We start from the raw sequence: 25,942 nt of genomic DNA on the forward strand, positions 1-25,942 counted from the left end.
TCCCACATGCCGCAGAGCGGCTGGGCCCGTGAGCCATGGCCGCTGAGGCTGCGCGTCCAGAGCCTGTGCTCCGCAATGGGAGAGGCCACAACAGTGAGAGGCCCGCGTACCGCAAAAAAAAAAAAAGAAAGCTGGAGTAGCAATACTCAAATATCAGATAAAATAGACTTTAAAATAAAGAATGTTACAAGAGGCAAGGAAGGACATTACATAATGATCAAGGAATCAATCCAAGAAGAAGATATAACAATTATAAATATATATGCACCCAACATAGGAGCACCTCAATACATAAGGCAACTGCTAACAGCTCTAAAAGAGGAAATCGACAGTAACACAATAATAGTGGGGGGCTTTAACACCTCACTTACACCAATGGACAGATCATCCAAAATGAAAATAAATAGGGAAACAGAAGCTTTAAATGACACAATAGACCAGATAGATTTAATTGATATTTATAGGCCATTCCATCCAAAAACAGCAGATTACACTTTCTTCTCAAGTGCGCATAGAACATTCTCCAGGATAGATCACATCTTGGGTCACAAATCAAGCCCAGCAGTAAATTTAAGAAAACTGAAATCATATCAAGCATCTTTTCTGACCACAACGTATGAGATTAGAAATGAATTACAGGGAAAAAAACATAAAAAACACAAACACATGGAGACTAAACAATACATTACTAAATAACCAAGAGATCACTGAAGAAATCAAAGAGGAAATCAAAGAATACCTAGAGACAAATGACAATGAAAACACGACGATCCAAAACCTATGGGATGCAGCAAAAACAGTTCTAAGTGGGAAGTTTATAGCTATACAAGCCTACCTCAAGAAACAAGAAAAATCTCAAGTAAACAATCTAACCTTACGCCTAAAGGAACTAGAGAAAGAAGAACAAACAAAACCCAAAGTTAGCAGAAGGAAAGAAATCATAAAGATCAGAGCAGAAATAAATGAAATAGAAACATTAGCCAGACTCATCAAGAAAAAGAGGGAAAGGACTCAAATCAATAAAATTAGAAATGAAAAAGGAGAAGTTACAACAGACGCCGCAGAAATACAAAGCATAATAAGAGACTACTACAAGCAACTCTATGCCAATAAAATGGACAACCTTGAAGAAATGGACAAATTCTTAGAAAGGTATAACTTTCCAAGACTGAACCAAGAAGAAATAGAAAATATGAACAGACCAATCACAAGTAATGAAATCGAAACTGTGATTAAAAATCTTCCAACAAACAAAAGGCCAGGACCAGAAGGCTTCACAGGTGAATTCTATCAAACATTTAGAGAAGAGCTAACACCCATTCTTCTCAAACTCTTCCAAAAAATTGCAGAGGAAGGAACACTCCCAAACTCATTCTATGAGGCCACCATCACCCTGATACCAAAACCAGACAAAGATATGACAAAAAAAGAAAATTACAGACCAATATCACTGATGAATATAGATGCAAAAATCCTCAACAAAATACTAGCAAACAGAATCCAACAACACATTAAAAGGATCATACACCATGATTAAGTGGGATTTATCTCAGGGATGCAAGGATTCTTCAATATATGCAAATCAATCAATGTGGTATACCATATTAACAAATTGCAGAATAAAAACCATATGATCATCTCAATAGATGCAGAAAAAGCTTTTGACAAAATTCAACACCCATTTATGATAAAAACTCTCCAGAAAGTGGGCATAGAGGGAACCTACCTCAACATAATAAAGGCCATATATGACAAACCCACAGCAAACATCATTCTCAATGGTGAAAAACTGAAAACATTTCCTCTAAGATCAGGAACAAGACAAGGATGTCCACTGTCACCACTATTATTCAACATAGTTTTGGAAGTCCTAGCCACGGCATTCAGAGAAGATTGCCATGTCATCTGTTTGCAGATGACATGATACTAAACATAGAGAACCCTAAAAAATGCCACCAGAAAGCTACTAGAGCTAATCCATGAATTTGGTAAAGTTGCGGGATACAAAATTAACGTAAAGAAATCTCTTGGGCTTCCCTGGTGGCTCAGTGGTTGAGCCGATGCAGGGGACACGGGTTCATGCCCCGGTCTGGGAAGATCCCACATGCCGCGGAGCGGCTGGGCCCGTGAGCCATGGCCGCTGAGCCTGCGCGTCCGGAGCCTGTGCTCCGCAACGGGAGAGGCCACAACAGTGAGGCCTGCATACCACAAAAAAAAAAAAAAAAAAGAAATCTCTTGCATTCCTATACACTAATGATGAAAAATCTGAAAGAGAAATTATGGAAACACTCCCATACACCATTGCAACAAAAAGAATAAAATACCTAGGAATAAACCTACCTAGGGAAACAAAAGACCTGTATTCAGAAAACTATAGACACCGATGAAAGTAATTAAAGATGATACCAACAGATGGAGAATTATACCATGTTCTTGGATTGGAAGAATCAATATTGTGAAAATGACTGTACTACCCAAAGCAATCTACAGATTCAATGCAATCCCTATCAAATTACCAATGGCATTTTTTACGGAACTCGAACAAATCATCTCACAATTTGTATGGAGACACAAAAGACCCTGAATAGCCAAAGCAGTCTTGAGGGGAGAAAATGGAGCTGGAGGAATCAGGCTCCCTGACTTCAGACTATACTATAAAGCTACAGTAATCAAGACAATATGGTACTGGCACAAAAACAGAAACATAGATCAATGGAACAAGATAGAAAGCCCAGAGATAAACCCACGCACCTATGGTCAACTAATCTTTGACAATGGAGGCAAGAACATATAACGGAGAAAAGCAGCCTCTTCAATAAGTGGTGCTGGGAAAACTGGACAGCTACATGCAAAAGAATGAAATAAGAACATTCCCTAACACCATACACAAAAGTAAACTCAAAATGGATTTGAGGCCTAAATGTAACACCAGACACTATAAAACTCTTGGAGGAAAACATAGGAAGAACACTCTTTGATATAAATCACAGCAAGCTCTCTTCTGATCCACCTCCTACAGTAATGGAAATAAAAACAAAAATAAATAAATGGGACCTAATGAAACTTAAAAGCTTTTGCACAGCAAAGGAAACCATAAACAAGATGAAAAGACAACCCTCCGAATGGGAGAAAATATTCTCAAACAAATCAACAGACAAAGGATTAATCTCCAAAATATATAAACAGCTCATGCAGCTCAATATTAAAGAAACAAACAACCCAATCCAAAAATGGGCAGAAGACCTAAATAGACATTTCTCCAAAGAAGACATACAGATGGCCAAGAAGCACATGAAAATCTGCGCAACATCACTAATATTAGAGAAATGCAAATCAAAACTTCGATGAGATATCACCTCACACCAGTTAGAATGGGCATCATCAGAAAATCTACAAACAACAAATGCTAAAGAGGGTGTGGAGAAAAGGGAACCCTCTTGCACTGTTGATAGGAATATAAATTGATACAGCCACTATGAAGAACAGTATGGAGGTTCCTTAAAAAACTAAAAATAGAATTACCATATGATCCAGCAATCCCACTACTGGGCATATACCCAGAGAAAACCATAATTCAAAAAGACACATGCACCCCAATGTTCATTGCAGCACTATTTACAATAGCCAGGTCATGGAAGCAACCTAAATGCCCGTTGACAGATGAATGGATAAAGAAGATGTGGTACATATATACAATGGAACATTACTCAGCCAAAAAAAGGAACGAAATTGAGTCATTTGTTGAGACGAGTGATCTAGAGACTGTCATACAGAGTGAAGTAAGTCAGAAAGAGAAAAACAAATATCGTATATTGACAGATGTATGTGGAACCTGGAAAAATGGTACAGATGAATTGGTTTGCAGGGCAGAAGTTGAGACACAGATGTAGAGAACAAACGAGTAGACACCAAGTGGGGAAAACCGCGGTGGGGTGGGGATGGTGGTGTGCTGAATTGGTCGATTGGGATTGACATGTATACACTGATGTGTATAAAATTGATGACTAATAAAAAAAAAAATAAAAAGGACAAGGCTGGCTTTGTAGGTCAGATTAAGCAGTTTCGACTTCCTTTTGTGTCCAGGGGGGCACCGAAGGCTTTTGAGTTAAGGGATGACACGACCAGATTTGTGCTTTGCAAGTTCCTTGTGTTACGGAGTCCAAGCTCATACTGCTGCATGACAGGGCAATAAATCGAGAGATGAGCTGTTGGGGTAAGGAAGAGCGACTTTATTGGGAAAGCCATCAGCCCAAGAAGATAGTGGAGTAGTGTCCCAAAGAACCATCTTACCCGAGTGAGAATTCAGGCTTCTTTTGAACTCAAAGGGAAGGGGGTGTGACTGGCTTCTGCCAACTTCTCGATGCCTGAATCCTTTGCTCTTGCATCTCTCCACATAGGTCTGGTCACAATGTCCCTATAAACCTCTGACAAGACGAATGTTATTCTCTGTTCTGCAACATTTTATCTCTATATAAATGGAAAAGTGTTATATATTTAAAGGTCAGAACCTTGAGGATGGGCTATCCTGTATATTTCAGGCTATGGGCAACATTCTTTTACAAGAGGTGTAGATCCAGCATGACTAAGCACAGGTCACAGAGCACAAAAGTTAGAGCTAAAGGAATAGATCCCATATGGACTCAGGTTTGTTCTCTGTTACACTTGCATGCACAGTTCAATAACTTCAATAAGTATTGGTTAAACTAAATTTTTGAGAGATGATAACGAAACAGCAGCTAAAAATTCTTCTGAATATAATTACAGTGCTTTAGATTGGGAGCATTTTCATGTGAGGTGTGGTTAACACCTGCTGTTGGTTTCCTAGCAACCACGCATCATTTTGGTGGAGAAAACCAAAGGTCACTTACCATGTCCACTTAGAACCACTCACAGGACAGTTTGTCTCAAAGGAGACTTTTACCTCATTTGTTCCCTCAGCTTCCAGAGAATACAAGACAGGTCGGAAGGGATGACTGAGGTTTGGGGTGAGTGGGATTGTGCTTTTGCAGGAGGTTTGGTGAGTACAAGATGGGGGGAGCAGTGCAGTGCTCTCCTATCATGCATGCTTGCATCAGAATAAGGTTTTCACAGTAAATTTAAGCACAAAGGAATTGGCAGAGACAGACTCAGATGACGTGAGAGGCAGGAGATTGTCAGATGAGCTCCAAGGGTGAGAGTTGGGTGAGGGAGGATGAAAACAGAAGGAGTGAAGGGCAGAGCATCACCAAGACACTGAGAATCTCTGTAGTGATCCTTAGAACAGTCCTGAAGGAAGTTGTTATCAGGCCCAGTTTATAGGTGAGCCACCAGAGACACATAGGAGTTAAGGGACTTGACCAAACTAGCCAGACCAGGGCCTCATCACTCCAGGCATGAGGGCCACGGGCACAGGACTCACTGACCCACTGTGGTCACCTGTGGCCAACTTGTGCCAAGTCCACCCTCTGCTGATCTTCCTTGACCCCCTTTTGGCACTTGCCCCTCTCCCACTTCCTCCTCAAAACATTGCGTGGTTCCTGTCCTCACCTCTTTCCTTCACCTCTTACCTCTCCAGCTGCTCCTTGTTGGTATCCCTGGCTGGCATCTCTTCCCTTCCTCTAAGAGGTGGTGTTCCCGAGACCTCCATGTCCGGCCTCTTCTCTTCTCAAACTACAAACCCTCAGGGGTGATTCGTCTACCATCTTGGCTTCAACCTGCACTTACATCCCACTGATGACCCGTAAATGCATGCCTTTGCTTCAGACAGTTCAGCTGCCTTCAGTTCCATACTTCTCAGATATAAATAGGTGGATATCCCACAATCATTTCAAATATCAAAGCAGAACCCACCATTCCTACCCTGAAGCCCCCATCTGATTCCAAATTCTGTTATGAGTTTCTGATCAGGGGACAATTTATTTCAAAAATATGGCCAGGGGCTTCCCTGGTGGCTCAGTGGTTGAGAATCTGCCTGCTAATGCAGGGGACACGGGTTCGAGCCCTGATCTGGGAGGATCCCACATGCCGCGGAGCAACTGGGCCCGTAAGCCACAACTACTGAGCCTGCGCGTCCGGAGCCTGTGCTCCACAACAAGAGAGGCCGCGATAGTGAGAGGCCCGAGCGCTGCGATGAAGAGTTGCCCCCGCTCGCTGCAACTAGAGAAAGCCCTCGCACAGAAACGAAGACCTAACACAGCAAAAAAAAAATAATAATAATATGGCCAGTGTTCTCTGGGGATCCTTTCAGATCTCAAGTCTCTAATGCCAGAACAAGCATATCACAACCCCAGTTTAACGCCAGCATGGCTTCTCCAAGAGGGGAAAATAAGTCGCAATCTGTAATGTGTGTTTTAGAAACCAGATCATAGATTTGTCCCAAATGTGAGATTTGCTCAGTAAACCTCTCACTCCTCACTCCCACTCTTCTGGGTGATCTTTTCCTTGACTCTATCAGGTGAGAAGAGGAGCGGATGATGGAGAGGAGGGAGGGACAGGAGACCCTTACAGAACTGGGTTGGCAATTGCTGGGAATGAAGTCGATTGCCAAGCAACAGTGCCCTCTCCTCACCTCCCCCTAGACATCAGTTTGTGATATTCCATTCCTCCCTCCCTTCTTTTAGGGCTGCTCTTGGTATTTATTTTAACTAGATTTTACCTATATAAAATAGAAAGGGGACTTCCCTGGTGGTCCAGTGGTTGAGAATCTGCCTTCCAATGCAGGGGACATGGGTTCAATCCCTGGTCGGGGAACTAAGATCCCACATGCTGCAGGGTAGCTAAGCTTGGGTGCTCTAAAGCCCATGCAACACAGCTAGAAGACCGGATGCAGCCAAATAAATAAATAATTAAAAAAAAAAATAGGAAGGGAGGCGATGTATATGTCATATTCTTAGGGTTACACAGCTGAATATCGAATTTGCAGATCATAAGAGAGATGCACAATTCTTCAAATAAAGATGCCTTCTTTGGGCCATTACTTATTTAACAAATGTCTATTGAATGTGTCTGCTTTGTGTCTGATACTCTGTACAGTATTGAGTTGAAATATCTTCCACAAGAAAGTTTTAAAACAAAAATAGGTCCCTTGGGTCCAAGAAAGACTAAGAATTGGCCGAAGGATCACATATTAGAATTCTAACTTTAAGAACATATGTGGGTTGCTGAACATGGTGTCAATAGATTAAAAATCAATTGTAAATACACCAGTAATAAGCATCTGAAAAATACCATTTACAACAGCAACAAAGCTACAAAAGTACCTAGAATTAAACTAACAAATGATGTGTTAAGACTTGTATGGACAGAATTATAAAACTCTATGAGAAAAGTATTTGAAGAAATCTAAACAAATGGAGATATCTCTCCCATGTCTGTGGATGGGAAGACATCAAATCCTAAAGAAGTCAATTCTCCCTAAAGTAATTTGTGAATCCAATAGAATTTAGGCAAAATCCTATAGTTGATCCTAAAATTGATACAGATAAGTAAAGGGCCAATAACAGCCATAGACATTTTAAATACAAAGAACATGGCAGATTTGTCCTACCAAATGTTAGGGTTTCTTTTAAGGCTATAGGAATTACGGCAGTGGTGCCAACCACTGGAACAGAATGAGGACCCCTGCAATAGACTTATGCGTAACAGAGTCTTGATACACAACAGAGATAGAATTATCAATTAGTGGTGGAAAAGTGGGCAATTTAGTAAATGGTGCTGAGGAAACTGGCTCTCCACGGGGAAAAAAACTAAATTACATCACCATCTCACACCATCTAAGCAAAACTCTATTGCAGACAGCTTAAATATTAAAGTAAAACTTCAGTAGGCCTAGAAGAATAGGTATGAGATATCTTTATAATCCTGAGGGTCAGAATAATTTCTTAAGACACAAAAACACAGGCTGTAAAGGAAAAGATCGATACATTTGTTAAAGGAAATTTTCAGAAAAGGTAAAATCATGACTCTCATACAGATATAAAATGAACGTGTATTAAAGATTTTATTTACTTCATGATTAATGAGGGAACCAGGCAGGCGTTACAACTGTTAAAAGGAGAAAGCAGGGAACCACAAGTTTATATGGAATGAAGGAATGTTGAAATAAATTTACAAATGGATGTGAAGCTGGCTTTTCCTGCAGGCAGGTTGTGGGAGGGGGATTAAGGGGTTTGGGCAGAAGAAGGCAACTGAACCACCACCAGACAGAATTTATTTTCACGTCAAGAAACAACAATTATTTTGCATTGCTAGCAGAATCTGCAACTTAAAAGTTGTAAAATAGCTCAAAACAATGAACAGCTAAAATCCAGTAACACAGAAGGATGTGCTCTAAACAATGCATGATTTTCCACTGAGAACATGCAATAATCTTTTGTTTATTCCAAATCTGTCACATATTTGACAACATTAAAAAAAAATTTTGCCCATCAAAAGACATTATAAAAAAGTGAACTAATAAGCCACAGACTGAGAGAAGCTCTTTGTAATTACTATAATTAACAAAGGATTAGTATTCAAAATAGATAAAGAATTCCTACAAATCAATTAAGAAACATAAAGCAGCCAGTAGAAAATGGGCAAATGACATGAACAGGCAATTCTAAAAAGAGAAACTCGGAATGACAAAGAGATGTATGCAAAGATGCTCAACTTCACCAGTAATCACAGAAATGCACATTAAAATCACAGTGAGATAACATTTTACATTCGTCAGATTGGGAAAAAAATAGAGTAGGCTGACAGTTACAAATGTTGAGGACTACATGGCACTATGGGAAAAAAAATTAGTCAGAGTGTAAATTGGTACAACCACTAGAGCAACTTGGTTATTGCTTGTAAAGTTAAGGCTGCATGCCCTCAAGCCAAGTGATTCATTTCCTGCAGGTCTGAGTTCCTGGGGCAGCGTCATGGCTCTGCAGGGAATGGCAGCAGTCGCCTTGAGTTGCTCAGGCTTTGGGAAGCAGCACCCCTAGCTTTGCAGTGATAGCTGCAGCTTCCTCACGTGGCTTCTTCTGTGGCTAGATCTGCAGCTCTTGTCTGAGTAGCACTGAGCCCAGTGTTTCAAGTCTTCCAAGAATTCTGGGAGATATTTTTTCTGCTTAAACTGGCCAAAGTCAGTTTCTGTTGCTTGCAATTTAAAATCTCGACTGATATGCCTAATAAAGCAGCCTTGAAATTGATAAAATAAAAAGGATTAGAATCACATAGAGAGACTGACAAATACCATGATCAGAATGGCTTATCCATGTTTTATTTTTAACATCTTTATTGGAGTATAATTGCTTTACAATGGTGTGTTAGTTTCTGCTGTATAACAAAGTGAATCAGCTGTACGTATACATACATCCCCATATCTCCTCCCTCTTGTGTCTCCCTCCCACCCCTCGAGGTGGTCACAAAGCACAGAGCTGATCTCCCTGTGCTATGCGGCTGCTTCCCACTATATCCATGTTTTTTAAGTTGTAAGAATTATGAACTTACTTTTCTCTCTTTGCAAGATAACCAAGAGGGGACAAAAGCTAAATTATAAACCCATATAATTTATGATTCTCCAAGTTTGCTACTTGGTGAATAGCAATAAAATAACTTGACAATAGTGAGAGGACCCAAGAACACAAGAGGTCACTTGATACGATGCTATTTATAGAAAACATGCCACCATTATAAATTTAAGAGTATTATTTAAAATAGCCAACTGGGAAACCCATGCCACAAATCACCTTAGATTATGGCCTTCGAGGTCGTTAAAAAAAAACACGACTTTTTGATTACCCTAAAGTTTGATAAACAGGACTTTATAAAGAAAACTTTTTTTTTTTTGGATGATAATGTTGCCCTGTCTACCTTCTTAAAGAACAGAGAGAACTTATTTATTTCATTTGGCAACAATACAGTTTCTCTCTTCCAGGAACTCAAAGTATGTGTACAAATATTAGCTGATAGTCTTGTAGAGATGGAGGAGAAGGGGTGGAGGGTGGTGTAGGGGGAAAGAGGAGGAAGAGGGAAGTGGGAAAAGAAGGAGGCGATTGCAGGGGCACGTGGTCAAGATGATAAAATGATTTTCCTGTTTTACTTAATAACCCCCAAGGTGTCCACACCTAGGTCATTTCACCAATAAGTCAGCTGCAGTATACTCTGTCCTCAACCTAACATTTGATCTATAAATGAGAGCACCCTGCTTTATATAGTTGTTCTTGTTCACTTGTGTCTCTGTCTCAGCTGGGAAAACGTGTAAATATTTATACAAACCAATCTGTTATCTCAGAATCCAGGATTTTCTCAAAGCGGCTTCAATTCAGCTTAATGAATATTTATTGAGCATCTTCTACCTTCTGGGCATTCTAGGGACTTGGTGGTGGATATATTCATGCAGTGCTTTTCACAGTGTGCTCCTGGGGCGAGTAACCTCGGCACCACCCCGGGGAATTTTTGAGAAATGCAAATTCCAGGGTTCCGCCCCATTGCTACACAATTGGAAACTCAGGGGTCCTGGGCCAGCAATCTGTATTTTAGCAAGTCATTGGGCTGACTGTGAAACAGTAAAGTTTAAGAGCCACTAAAGTTGCGTTAGTGGGTGACTTTCAATACAGTAACAGCTCAGTAACTGATAGATGAATGGATGAATGACAAAACAAAAACAACAACAACAAAAATGAATGAGCTGCTGTAGAGTTCAGGACAGGATAAAGTATTTGCATATTTATAAGACTGGGCGAAAAGGGCTCGGTCTCACAGCTTTCCCTGTTGACTTTGGCACACTCCTGTGTTCCCAGGATGGCTGTTGATTTCTTTTTCTCTGCTCATTAATTTATTGGTCATTGTTCACTGCCAGCTGTGGGAAAAACAAAACAACAAAATAAATGAACAAGATCAGACAAAACCAGAAGCAGCAGCATTTGGGAACCGGTGATGTCAGGACATCAGTTTTGGTTTTCTACTGAGAAATTGGGGTAAACGTGAATAGAGTCTGGTTTGTTATTTATTTAAGAGACGAACAGAATTCATTGTCAATTCACTGTGCCCTGTTGTGGAGAGAAGACAGGCTTCCCCCTCTTTCTGGAAGAGGCTGGCAGAGCTTAGCTCAGCTGTTTTAGTGAAGTCAGAACTTGCTTGGGGACACAGGACTTCCTCCACAAAAGATTTTTTTTTTAAATGAAAGAAACACTTTTGTGTCTTCTAAGCTTCAGCTGGCCCCCAGCCTGGCTCTCTGCAGCCCCTGTCTTCCCACGATCTGACTGCGAGTCTAGAGGGGCTTTCTTTGGCATTCTAAACCATTCTAAACGTTTTGCCCAGGCCTTGGAGTGAAATAAGGGCCTCTGAGAACCTCTTGAAGTGAATTTCATGGGAGTCTCAGCTGGGAGCCCTGGAACGTATTCTACCCCTGGGGAGACTGGAGATGAGGACACTGGTTTCGTAATGTGACTTTTGTCACAGTAGAGCACACTTTGGATTCTCACTTCCTGTTTTAATTTTTTCTGGAAATAAGAAAATCTGCTGAGATTTCATTTCAAAAGAGCAGTTGGACTTCGTGAAGAAAATTTCTCTGCAAATTAGAAAAGTGAAGGAGAACAAAACTGTCGTCAGCAGTACAGACAGCCAGTTAAATCCTAATTTAAGAGCCAGTTAACACTGGTGGTTAAATAGACAGTATTTAGCATGTGCTCCGCGTTCTGGCGGCGGGGAGGAGGGGAGAGTAGAGAAAGCATCGCACAGGAGGAGCCTTTGAATGAGATCGCAGAGCTGTTGGGGGAGGGGGCACCGGGAAGGCAGGGTGGAGCACAGGGGTCGCAGGTGCGAGCGGAAACCGTAGGCTTGCAAAGCTGTCGGGAGTCAGGCTGTGAGGGGTCTTGTACCAAGTTAAAGAAACGTGGACTTCACCCCATAGGCCAGAGGGAGGTGTTGAAGGTATTTCCTCCGGGAGGATGGGCTGTGCCCGCTGGGCTTTTGAAGATCTCGGTGCTGGATAGGAGGAGGCTGCTGGGATAATCCATGGAAGCAGAGGCCTGCGGGGGAGCAGCCTCCTGGTCTGGGCTCTTCTTCTACCCCAGAGCCCCCTGGCAGAGCAGAGTTCACAGCCCCTGCCCAACTGGAGGCACGGCTGGAAACGGAATAAGGCATGCCAGAAAGTTCTTGGAAATACCATATTTTGTCTTTAAAAAAATCATGCAAATGTTTGCGTTCTGCGTCATTCAATCGGGGCTCCAGGAAGCTGGGCCATATCTGTTTCCTGTGGCCTTTGGTGTCCCCTGCATCTCCCAGGGTCACCCTGGGGTCACCCTCCAATCTGGGGAGGTGCCTGTCCCGTGTTGACACACCCTTCGAACACCATAGGAGCAAAGTGTTTGAAGGGACGGTATTTGCAGAAATAATACCTTTCTGTGCCATGTGCACAATGGCTGCACTTGTCTTAAGGATTTACTGAATTGGATTTCCTTAAATGGATTTTATTGCCATTCTCTAATACCTTTCCCTCCTGTCACTCTAACTGATAAAAACAGTAACTGACTCTATAGATCAATAGCTGGTTACTGGGTGGGTATAGAGTGCCAGGGGTGACTCCCAAATGGGAGGTCTGGCTTTAACTTGATTGCAGAGTATTTCATATTTTCTACCGAACTTTTCTAAGACAGATAGTAATAGTTAACATTAGCTGGGCACTTACTAGCTTCCAGACACGACACGGGGGTCAGTTATTTCATTTCCTCTTTACAAGAAGCCTGAGGTAGATGTGTTATTGTTATTATTATTATTTCCATTTTATAGATGAGGAAACTGGGATTTGGAGATGTTTTAAGTTTCTTAGATTTCCACAGCCAAGAAATGCAAGAGACAGGATATGGTCTCAGGTGGTCAAAATCCAACATGTGAGTTTTTAGCCTCTCCACTAGAGGACTGAAATCAAAACTTTGGTGGATGACTAGACAGTAACACTTAAGATCTTTGCAACCCTGACATCCGATGATTTAGTGAACTCTTAAAAGAGCAGATGGATTCTGATAAGAATTGATTGATAGAATTTACCTTGAAATTACACTTTTTCTCCATCCAGTCTGTTATCTTAAGACAAAATGGTATCAAGTAAGACTTTTTTTTTTTTTTTAACATCTTTATTGGAGTATAATTGTTTTACAATAGTGTGTTAGTTTTTCCTTTACAACAAACTGAATCAGTTATACACATACATATGTTCCCATATCTCTTCCCTCTTGCATCACCCTCTCTCCCACCCTCCCTATCCCACCCCTCTAGGTGGTCACAAAGCACAGAGGTGATCTCCCTGTGCTATGCAGCAGCTTCCCACTAGCTATCTAATTTACATTTGATAGTGTGTATATGTCCCCGCCACTCTCTCATCAAGTAAGACTTTTCCATTGGATTTTTAATTCATTTTCATTGGGTATATAGGTAGAAGTGGCAGAGATTAATATATCTCAAAGAAAACTTGATTTTCTTTTTAGTTTTAAAATGAAAATATAGATATTGTCACTGTCTTAGTCTCCTAGGGCTGCTTAACAAAATATTACAGACTGGGTGGCTTAAACAAGAGAAATTTATTTTCTCACAGTTCTAGAAGCTGCAAAGTTGAAGATCAAGGTGCCAGCAGGGTTTGGTTTCTGGTGAGACCTCTCTGTGGCTACTTTGTCCTCATGTAGCCTTTCGTCTGAGGGAGAGGGGAGAGAGAGAAAGAAAGAGAAAGAGAGATCTTTTCTTTGTACAAGGCAACCAATCCTATTGGATTAGGGCCCCACCCTTATGCCCTTATTTAACCTTAATTACCTCCTAAAGGCCTTATTTCCAAATGCTGTCACCTTTGGTATTAGGGCTTCAACACATGCAGCTAGGGGACACTGTTCAGCCTGTAGCAGTCTTTGGCATTTGCCTTGGCAGGTAAGCTGGAGCAGCGGCCCAGTGACTGTCCCAGGTTCCCCTTGTGCATATGGGGGAACCAGCCCTTCCCAGGCTGTACATTTCACCTGCCTCACCCTCCTCCATGTGTCTGGAACACTCAGGGTCTGTGCAGATGCCAAGTCCCCATCTAACACTACCTTGCTGTGTTTTTGTTATCTTATGCTTGGAAAGCTTCCCCTGGGTTTAAAAATGCAATAGAAGTCTCATAATGAATTGCATCATTCTTTATGGTGCATTTAAGTGGAAATCACTGTTATATATGTTCTTACAGTGAAACTCCACTTCCTTTGCATATATATTACAGAACAGCAATAATACAATTCATCATACTTCTAGAGCAGTTTACAGTTTTCAGATTGATCTCACTTACCTAATTTCCTCATATGATCCCTAGGTGATCAGCAAGATGAGTATTATTACCCCCATTTTACAAGTGAGGAAATCAAAACTCAGAGGAGTTCATCGACTCACACAGATAAGCTGGGAAATTCTTCTATCTGCAAATAGTGTTCTTCCTACAATGTCTCATGTATCACCTACACCAGCCTCTGTAGACTTCTGCCCCAGTTTCTCAATGGCATCTATTCAGTCTCTTATCTCTTCTGGGTTCAGTACCCCCTTGACCCAAGAACAAATTCTTCCTGGAATTAGGTTCTGGATTGTGGTGACCTTGCATCAGTTCAAGGTCAAAGTTCTGGAAGATTCGGGGGAGGCTTGTTTGTAGTGTCCCTATGTGATGGCTGCCTCTGGGTGCTTCAGGGTCAGTTAGCAGCTGAGACACAGCACTGCCTTGCTCACGAACACCCCTGGCTTGTTTTGACTGTACATCGATGTCATCTCTGAGCTGTGGCTACGGTGGTTTGGGGAGGCAAAGCTTCACAGATGGCAGGTCAGACTGTAAATACTCCACTCCCGTCCCATCGTAAAACCAGTCCAAGAAAAACACCAGAAACTAATTAAAACTAAGACAACGGTGCAAATATTTATGGGGGCAGAAATTCAAACAATGCTAGAAAAAACAAAGCATGCTTTTCAGGTCAGTATTAATTAAAGTAAAAGAAACATAATGCTATCTAATGGAAATATATATATTTTTTACCATCAAATTTGATACCAGCAAATGTTTGTTTTAACTGGGAGGATAAAGTCATATAAGGTATTTACTCAAAATGGTAATTAATTTCAGCCATTTGCCTTCATACTGATCGTCTAGTGTTGCACGGTGTCATAGGAAGGGCACAGGAACGGGAGTCAGGATAAATGCTGCAAGGAGTTGTGTAACTTTGAACATGTCACCTAACCCTGTCCAAAGTGACCTTCGGTTTCTTCAGTTGAGAGGAAGAGAAGAGAAGAGAGGAAAAGAGAAAAGAAAAGAAGGGATGGGGAAGAAAGACAGCTCTGAAGACACTGTCATCCAGAGGGGCTGAAATGTCTAATCTCTAATGTATTGGCTCAGGCTGTGGACTCGAACTGGGGTGCCCAGGTTCAAATCCCAGCTCCAGCATTCACTAGCTGTGTGACCTTGACAAATTCCTTAGTTTCTCTGTGCCTTTCTTTTTTCTTACTTGTAAAACCAATCTGTGTTGTGAGCATTAAGTTAGTAAATGTAAGTACTTTCAATAACGCCTAGCTCATAGGAAGTACCTCGTAAGTATTAGGTGTTACTATTATCATCAGATGATCTTTACTTGGAGGATGGAATAATGTGCACTGGAGGAAAGAAAGAATGGAGGGGATTTCTCTAAGGATTCTGTGCTTCTGACTGGGGAATAAATAGCAGAGGGGAAAGAAACTAATATTTAAGTATGTTTTATATTGGAAGCTACTGTATTCCCACTGACTAGATCAGAGATGATACAAATGAGGACTCAAAACAATATTTGTTCTAGGAAAAAATAATCCTGTGATAATTTTTTTTTAATTTCTGATTTTTGGGAGAGGAGTCTGAAGATCAGAGAGGTTAAGTAATTTGCTTGAGATCACACAGCTAGCAATAGCTGAGCTGGGATTTGAGCCCAGGTCTCCGTGGCTCTGAAGCCTCTGCCCCTTCCATTATACCATGATGCTCTCACAAGGGGTCAGCCAGGAAGGGGACACTAATGTGCCCTGCCAGAGTGAGACAGGGCTCCTGCTTGGTGATTGCCGCACAGCAGACAGAACCAGGAGTGCAGTAATTCTACCAAGTGTTGCCTGGGTGCCCCTTTATCACTGGCTGCTGCTCTCCGTTGCCTTCCAGATGCTACCACCATCCAGCTCTCCCCTCACCCCTCTCAGCTTCCATCACCAATGCTAGGTCGGGGTGGACTTGATATGATGTTGTTTCACATGCAAAATTAACAGATACGTGGCTGACCCTCAGCTGGCACAAGGCAGGTATTCAATATGTTTGTTTTTCTCCCTTTGCTCCCTTTAACCTCTGACAGCAGTCAGGCTTGCCTAAGGCCAAGGACCCAGCTGATTTAGATGTTCACGTTAAAGGCCAATCATGGTATGAACTGTTAGGGGTCCTGAGGTGAGTGAAGCATGCAGGACGCTGCCCTCGGGGAGTTTACGTGTAACCGGGGACAGAGCTATACTGCAGGGGCGGCGGGTGTGCAGAGTGGCGAGTGGTGACACTAGTGGAAGGAGGAGGGGTGGCTTAGCTGCAGGAGGACTGGGGGGCGCTCCACACAGAGAGCGAGTTTTGAGCCAGGGAGGGGTGTGAGGAAGGGTAAAACAGAGACCACCACAAATGCAAAGGCCAGAGTCACAGAAGACCCAGAGCTTCCAGGACTTGGTGAGCTCTCAGGGCTGCACGGGGTGCAGGCTGCCTGGGGAGGACACGGGGCTGCGCAGAAGGGACGTGCAGTGCTCCGGGGCCTGGACCATCGCCAGGGCCAGGGTCCCTGCGACTAAGGAGGAGAGCAATGTGGTTGGACTGGTTTGGAAGAAACTCCCTCAGGCAGTACTTCAGATGCTGCGGTTGGGGGGATAGGTTTATGCAGGAGGAGCAGTTAGGAGACCCTCGCAGTTCATCCGTGGCCTCCTCCAGAGCAGGCAATTAAGGGAGAATTGAAGAGAAATGACTGAGGCAGCATCATAAGGATTTGGTGACTGGTGGGGGCGAAAACTCAGGGAAAGAATCATGCAGGCGTTTCCAGTTGAGAGACTGAGCAGGTGATGACCATTTAACGGAGGTAGGAAAAGCCAGATGAGGACAGCGCAGGCTCACAGCCCAGCAGTATAACAGAGACAATACTCTTTCAAAAAGCACCCATGAGAAGAGTCCGCTCCCAGAGCCTCAGTAGGGAGGTGTGCTGAACCCCTGAGCATCTGGTGTGTGAGGGGGGCCTCAGGGACAGAGCTCTCAGAGGGAGAGGCTCCCCCACTACAAGGGAAGGGATTTCTGAGGAACTGCAGCAGGCAGAGCTCAGCTTTGGAGGAAGGCACTTCATTCATTCATTTCTTCATCCTTTCATGGAGTGTCTGCTTGCTGCATGCTGGCTCAGAGCTAAAGGGAGCAAAGCAGAGGTAGGAGAGCCAGTACTCGTCCTCCAGAGACTCACAGACTAGCTGTGAAGGAAGAAGTAACAGGGGAAGCATGTTTCAGTACAATCCACACTATGGTAAAAGTGAGACAGGAAAGAATGGGGAAGGCTTCCTGGAGGAGGTGGCATTCGACTTGGATCTTGAGAGGTTTGTAGAAGTTGGCCAAAGAATAGGACCTGCACCTTCCAGCAGAGGAAACAGCTTTTGCGAAGTGTGGGGAGGAAGCAGATTGGGACCAGAAAGAGATTCAAGGTGCATGGAATGTGAAACAAGTGACCCTGGATTTTTAAAATGAACTTTGAAGAACAATGGTAACTATGTGAGGTGATGGATGTGTTAATGAACTTGATCGTGGTAATCATTTCATGATGGACACATATATTAAGCCCCATTGTACACCTAAAAAAGAAAAAGAATAATCATATTATACAACCTGAATGTATACAATTTTTATTCGTCAATCAATCATACCTTAATAAAGCAGGAAAAAAATGAACTTTTGTTACCAACCCTTTCAAGTCGGGTCCCAGCGGGGGTCCTTCTTCCTGGTGTCTTTCGCACCAGTAGAACCAGACCAAGTTGGATTCAGAAGCAAAGGAAAGCTTTATTCTTTGATCAAAGAATGGAGAACTGCAGGATTGTGATCTAGAGCACAAGGTCTCCCCCAGGCCGTGGGCCAGGCTGCTTTATAGGGATCTTGTCAGTAGGGGCAGGGGTGGGGGCACAGCTGTGCTGTTCACGCTCCAGATTGCAGTGCGGGGCGCAGCCTCTCTGCACGAGCCCCCCCCCCCAACGTGAGCAAGCGAAACTAGAGGAAGCACAAAGGAAGAGGTTAGACCTTATCACCTAGATTCCATCTTCTTCTCCCTCCCCCACTCCAGTGGGCTTTGCTGGTGACACTGAGCAATTTCAGAACTAGAGGTTGAGGATGTTCCAAAATAGTAGTGACAGCCCCCTATCCGGTATTAGCTACCTCACCCCAACTCTGAAGGGCACCGGCTGGACTGCAGGGGATACACAGGCGAAACCTGCCGGTGACGGAAGTGGGTCTGCTGGGTGAGACCAAGCCGCCTGGGGCAGCGCCCGTGCTTGGCCCAGGGCACCTGCCGATTCCTGATTCCTCCGGTGTGTGTGGAGGGAGGGACATGAGCCTCCTGAGCCCTCTCCCGAGTGTTTGCAGTTTGTTCACCAGGGGCTTCAGCCAGGTGACGAGTAACCTGCAACACGGTCCTCGGGTCATGATGCGGCTTCTCTCAGGCCAGCTTAGAGGCCCACGGGGACTGAGCGCCCAGGTGTGTTTTACAGTTCCCTGTGGACAGGTGGCTCCTTCCTGATCGTGGCAGGCAACGTTGATTCTGGTCAAACCAGCAGGATGTCCCCCTGTACCTTTCACCATGACGAGTTACAACCGCTCAAATGGGTCAAAATATCTCCTTTTCTCTCCTGAGCAGACGCTGCCCCCGTTCCTCCTTTTCCTGGATTGGAGTCAGGACACCTGGGTCTCATCCATGTTCTGCAATGGATTTCCCTGGTGAGTACGGGCCAGGCCCTTCCCTTCTGTTTCTCCATTTTGAAAATCAGTGGCCCGTCCACATCCAGCTCTTGGTGAACGTGTTGAGATCGAGGTGCCCGCTTAAGCAGCTTGCTCCTTCTCAGGAGGGGCACAGGCTATTAATATGAAGTGCTCAACTTCAGCACTCCTTTAGTGAAGTGGTATTAAATAACCTATTCTTTCTCCCCCATTCCCCCTCTTTCTCTTTGTTTTCTTCCTGCCCCATCCTCGTCAGGTTGAGGAGCTGGAGAAAGAGGACTTGGCCTTAAATTGGGCACAGCTGTGTATTTAAGAAACCATCAATGACACCATTCAGTTGTTGTTGTTGTTGTTTTTTTTTTTTGCGGTACGCGGGCCTCTCACTGTTGTGGCCTCTCCCGTGTGGAGCACAGCCTCCGGACGCGCAGGCTCAGCGGCCATGGCTCACGGGCCCAGCCGCTCCGCGGCAAGTGGGATCTTCCCGGACTGGGGCACGAACCCGTGTCCCCTGCATCAGCAGGCGGACTCTCAATCACTGTGCCACCAGGGAAGCCCCACCATTCAGTTTTGACAGGATTCCTTTTCTCCTCACTAGAGGAGCCAGGAATTTCCACTTGATAGTTTGTTGCTACCTTCCTAGACCACCCTACCACATCATTGCCACTTGGTACAGAGAAAGAACCGTGAGCTAGGCATTGGCTGCTGTTCCCTGTTTGTATAATGAATAGATCAAAGAGATAACAGAGGAAAGCCTTAACTTAAGCCAGAAGATAGCTGAGCAAGTTACAGACTACATAAGAAAGCATAAACTGCAAATTAATTACCCATTTTGGAAGTACCATAGTGTATCAGATTATTATAAAATTCTAGAAGAGAACTTGGAAATCAACTAGTCCTATCATATCTTTTTATAGATAAGGAAATTTGAGATTGAAAATAAGTTAACTCACCCAAGGTCACAGCAGTATTATTTGGTCTTATTTTGGGGAGCTGTGAAATAAAATGACAAAGAAAAAAAAGAGCTAATCTTCTAAAATAGAGTTCAGCAGAGTTTTTCTCAAAGGGCCAGATAGTAAATATTTTAGGTTTGTGGGACATACAGTCTCTGCCATTGTAGCAAAAGCAGCCATAGACAAGTAAATGAATTGGCATGGCTATGTCTCAATAAAACTTTATTCACAACAAACAGGTGATGACACTAGGATGGCAATAGCAATTTTTAAAAAAGGAAAACAACAAGTGGTGACAAGGATGTGGAGAAATTGGAACTCATACATTGCTGGCAGGAATTAAAATGGAGTATATAAATAAAATAGTGTAAATAAAATATAATAGTAAAATGGTATAGCTACTGTGGAAAACAGTTTGATAGTTCTTCTAAAAGTTAAACATAGAATTACCATATGACCCAGCAATTCTACTCCTAGATATATACTCAAAATAATTGAAAACAGGGACCCAAACAAATACATATACACAGGTTCATAGCAGCACTATTCACAATAGCTAAAAGGTGGAAATAGCCCAAATGTCCATCAGTGGGTAAACAAATCCTTGTATACACATGCAAGAGAATATCTTTCAGCCATAAAAAGGAATGAAGTACTGACACACGCCACAGTGTGGATGAACCTCCAAACCATTATGCTAAATGAAAGAAGCCAGACACAAAGGCTACATATTGTGTGATTTCATTTATAGGAAACCTCCAGAATAAATAAATCTGGAGATTTCACATAAATGATAAATAAATAAGTAGAGACAGAACACAGATTGGTGGTTGCCAAGCTCTGGGGGAGGAGGGGATGGGGAGACATTGCTTAATGTGTACAGGACTTTTTTAAAAAATTAATTTATTTTTTGACTGTGTTGAGTCTTTGTTGCTGTGTGCTGGCTTTCTCTAGTTGCAGCGAGCAGGGGCTACTATTTGTTGTGGTGCGCGGGCTTCTCATTGTGGTGGCTTCTCTTGTTGCAGAACACGGGCTCTAGGCGCGAGGGCTTCAGTAGTTGTGGCTCGTGGGCTCTAGAGCACAGGCTCAGTAGTTGTGGTGCACGGGCTTAGCTGCTCCACAGCACATGGGATCTTCCCGGACCAGGGCTCGAACCCATCCATGTCCCCTGCATTGGCAGGTGGATTCTTTTTTTTTTTTTTTTTTTGCAGAGGGCTTCTTAGAAGTCCACATGATTTAAATTTATTTATTTATTTATGGCTGTGTTGGGTCTTCGTTTCTGTGCGAGGGTTTTCTCTAGTTGTGGCAAGCAGGGCCACTCTTCACCGCGGTGCGCGGGCCTCTCACTATTGAGGCCTCTCTTGTTGCGGAGCACAAGCTCCAGACGCGCAGGCTCAGTAGTTGCGGCTCACGGGCTCAGTTGCTCTGTGGCAAGTGGGATCTTCCCAGACCGGGGCTCGAACCCATGTCCCCTGCATTGGCAGGCAGATTCTCAACCACTGCGCCACCAGGGAAGCCCCTAGGTATAGGATTTTGCTTTGGAAGGATGGAAATGTTTTGGAACTAGGTAGAGGTGGTAGTTGTGCAACACTGTGAATGTACTAAATACCTCTGCATTGTTTCCTTTAAAATAGTTAATTTTCTGTTATTTGAATTTCACCTCAACAAATTATTTTTTAAAAAACCAAAAAACTAAACCGGCAACCAGGCGCATGTGGCCCATGGACAGCAATGTGCCAATTCCTGTTATAACAGAGGTGATAGGATGGTTCAGTGACAGTGAGTTTTTATTGTCAAGAATGTTTGTTGTTGTTGTAATCATTTATCCTATCAGGGAACAGAAATAAAGCAGTTTTCTAGGTGTAATATTTTCATGGCTAAGAATATTGAGTGTGAAGATGTCTCCAAACCTAACCAGGTGGATTTTGGACAAATTTCAGACAAAATTGAAATCCATTGACTTGTTTGGTAAAGACCAAATTCATGTTGAAGGGCTTTTACTATTTTTAGAACCTATTGGACATCTCCCATCCCAATTTTGGGAACTAAAATAAATGTTTGGGGCTTTTTGTCAACTTCCTGTTTCTAGGGAAGAAGAATCTAGAAACATCTCATGTAAAATGTGCCAGAAGCTTTTGAAACATCAAAGAATTCCCAGGAAACAAGGGAATTTGTTCATTGTAAAAGCATCTGAAAGAAGATACTAGATAATTTTATTTAATAAATATACACGATGACTCTTTCTCAAAGATAATTTAAGGGATTTAATTAATTTGGGGTTCAATGACCCCCATACCATATCTAATTCAAACATGAAAACAAACTGAGAAGTCTGTGAGCTTTGGAAAGATGAGAAATTCTCACGTGAAACTGGACAGCTTGGCCTGATAGGGCTCCCTCGTATTTCGAATTCATTTGAACAGTTAGGAAACGTGAGACAAAGAGGCTATTTTCAACGGAGAAGAAGGTAGAAAAGAAATAATGTCTGTGATTTGACTTTTGTGTGCCAGGCCAGCTTTCCCAGGTGATGGAGGTACCATAGCACAATTCACTGGAGGATAAGCCCCCTTAGGTGGCTTTTGTTCAAAGAATGGCCGTGTTTCAGGTTATGACAGGATCCATTTAGGCTTCAAATGAGTCACTAACGAGAAGGATTGCCTGACATTAGAATGGCTCATTCCTGAATGAGGACTGTCTTTCATGGCATCCTGCTTCCTAACTCAGATGCCTAGAGTTCTGGGGTATCCCCCTTTCTCCTTGTAGAAACATCACACAGACCTTATTTACATTTTAGTGTGAATGAGTGTAAGGCAGTGAGTATTTATACTTAGCCAAATTTCACTGTGAAATAACAAGTGCTATTTCCTGAGTTCTGGTTCTGGGGAGCAGATTGAAACAGTATATCTGGGCAGAAGCCTCCTTGGGGACCCTGGACATTCACTTTATAGGAGCTACCAATTCTGCCCAAGACTAAGGCTGGCGCAGGAAGGGTCAAAATGGGTTTTTGGACTGTGGATGGGCAACTCTTGGAGGGAAGGGCAGATGCCAGAACACTTAAGGACATTTCTTGATCCTGGAAGATTCATTTAGATTTAGGTTGAAAAAGCTGTTCACAGCCAAGGTCGGAGGAGGGTTATTGGTGATTCTTCTTGTTTTTCTTTGTGCTTTGCTGTATTTTCTGCAATGAGCTGTATTACTTTAATAATCATTTTAAAAAATCTAAAAAAATGGAAAATTAAAAAAACATTTTCTGCCTGTAAGTTATTTTCACTGATCCACAGACTCATCCAAACTTTCATTCAATTTGTCATTGCCAACCTTCTGAAACTGCTTCTTAAAATAATTGCAACAGGAAAATTCCCAGAATTACTCTGGGTGTAGCTTTTGGTCACACTGATCAATGTTTTCTGTCCACACAGCCAGGGAGAGCTGGTAGGATTAGATGTTCCAATCACACTGGGGTGTGGACAGATCACCAGACTTGGTTTGATTGAAAGAGACAGTTGGAATAGTTGTTGGAAAGATTCTGTCCCTGTGTGCGGAGACAGTCTTAGAAATAGATGCCCTTTTGTACCCCTCCCCGCGTCCTTATACTAAAATACCACGAATACCATGCTCATTGTTTACAATCTTAACTGACACACGAGAAAGGGGAGGGATGAATGAATGAGGACCCCAGGATACTGCATCGTCATGAATTTCAAGGAGACATGGAGTGGAAGGAAAAGGAGTATTTTTAAAATATATATATATAGTAAATATGTATAAATGAAAATATAAATATATATACATTTAATAGTTTAAAAATACATCCATGTCGATGCAGCATCCTGCGGTCTCCATTCATTCATCCAGATGTATATATTCGGAGGCAGTCACTGTCTTTCAGGTCATAGGTATGTACCGTGTACAAGTTTTATCTTCAATCCCCACATTTAATACTTTTGTTAGTATAAGCATATACCTCTTAGATCAATATCGATGTCTGGAAGAAGGTAGGAATATTTTACTAGCAAAGAAAGTTGCTGGGCCTGGCTTTACATTTGTGAGCTACAATAAAGTGTTTAATTACCAAACCAGACCCCACTTCGCCAGCCACTTTCATCTTAGTGCAATAACAGCACGCCAGCCCCTCCTGCCCCTGCTGGTTTAGATTATGTGAGGGCAGTTTATGGGTGTTCTGCATGCCACAAGCAATCAGCTCAGGAGTCATCAGCTCAGTCTGAAATTCGGCTGAAAGCTGTATAATGTCAGGATGATTATAATTCTCTCCTTTTAGATATTTACACTTTGTAGTAAGATTATAATATCAATGGTTCAAGTTTCAAATCTTCCATCAAGATGCCGTTTTTGGGGGGGGGTTCGGGGAGAGGGAATTCCTCTCCTTTCCTGGGCAGTTAGAATCTTTGCCAATGCATTCTCCACCCTACACCCACTTTTGTCCCTCGTAAGCTGTTTGAGACATGTCACCTGTCTCTGGTGGAATGCATTATGTTTCTATTTCCGAAAATAAAGCATGAAAGTAACACATGTATGATGGAAACAGTTTGAGTTTCTGCAGAGACTGTCCTGTTTGAACTCCATGTATCACATCTCTGTTCCAACCTGGGTTTTGCACATTTGGAGCCTCACATCTTGCAAGAAAAGCACGACTTTGATTAGCTGCCCAGGTTAATCAAGGGGTGGAATAGATGATCTCTTTGGTAGTCAAGAAATTTAAGAGAGTCAAGCCATGTGTTTCAGCCTGGCACCCTCAGGGTGGCTGTATGTTAGCGGAGTCACCACGATCTCAACTGTTAGCTTTGCAAGTTCAGATACTCAGTATCATCAGATCCCCAAGAGCAAATCAGGCTTTGGGAGACTGATCCCCAGTAATCAAACTCGCAAAAGGCTGATGGATAAACCTACCTCATCATGTGCTTGTGGGAATTAAATGAGAGCGTGGACATAAAGCTTACTTACCTCTGGCCTGGCACATATAGTAAGTGTCCTGTAAATGTTGGCTTTTATTTGACCCAGTGACCTGTCAAATAGTATTTGCAGCACAGGGTAAACACTGACCAGTAATTGCTCTTTGGCTTCCTCTCCCAGTTCTAGAATCCATACAGAGCACCATCCTTCTAACAGGCAGTCAGTCATGATGTGATAAAATAGGAACTTTTTAAAAAAGTTCCTGTCCTCAGGATGCACCAGGCCCAAACTCTAAAGACACCTCCTTCTCTTGATCTGCCGGAGAGGTGCTTTTGTCTCCTGACTGTATTTGGCAGAGCTGCTGGCCTGCGTTTACAGCTCTGAAGTGCACTGCTTCTGCGTGCAGGCGGCTGATCTTACCCATTCTTTGTTGAGTCTCATTAACTTCCATTGTAATTGACAGTGCCTGTAGGTATTCCCGGAGCTACCTCTCCCATCTGCTGTAACACAATGCTCATCAACGATCCACTCACCATTTGCACTCAGGGAGTAGTGGAGGTGCTGGTTTGTCATGGGAGTCCACAGAATTTGGTGGAATTCACTGTAACTAACACTTAACGTAGGTTACGCCCACAGTCTGAAGAAAGGCTCCACCTCCAATTTCTGTTGTGCATTGAATTGCAGCCCTCCCTCCCATCCCTGCCTTTTGAGATAACCAGTCAAGCCCTCGGGAAACAGAGAACAGAGCCCTAGTAGACTGAGATAGGAAGCTGGTTATGGTTCACTAGGAGGATGGAGTGAGGGAGTGGTCTGGAGCACAAAACTCTACCCAGGAAGAGAGGACCTGACCACAGCGTGGGGCTGGGGTGGCGGTCAGGGTGCCAGGTGTCCAGGGGCCAGCAGGAAAGCACACCACGCTCCCCAGAGGTCTGAGGGGACACTACCTGTTGCAAAGAGGTAGAAGCGGAGTGAGAGCAGGAGTCAGCACTGTCCTCCTTTACTATAACCCCCAGGGTGGATTCTGTTGATGGCCGTGCTGAATAGCGCTACCTGCCTTGGCATGAGAGAGAGATGCAAAGCATTTGGAAGGGCATGGCAGCTAAGATGAGAAGTTAGTATAGCCTCTACTCCGTCT

General features: G+C 43.1%; 1 long non-coding RNA gene across 5 annotated transcripts in view; it reads left to right on the forward strand.

Moving 5' to 3' along the window:
* Positions 1-25,942, forward strand: part of LOC131742711 (uncharacterized) — a 587,718-nt gene that overhangs the window by 44,136 nt on the left and 517,640 nt on the right. For all 5 annotated transcript variants that reach the window (XR_009331519.2, XR_010836911.1, XR_010836914.1 and 2 more), the window contains exon 4: positions 18,867-18,946. This is a non-coding gene — a long non-coding RNA (uncharacterized lncRNA). The remainder of the gene's footprint in view (positions 1-18,866; positions 18,947-25,942) is intronic.

This window comes from Kogia breviceps, chromosome 15, assembly GCF_026419965.1.
Source record: "Kogia breviceps isolate mKogBre1 chromosome 15, mKogBre1 haplotype 1, whole genome shotgun sequence".
Lineage (NCBI taxonomy): Eukaryota > Metazoa > Chordata > Mammalia > Artiodactyla > Physeteridae > Kogia > Kogia breviceps.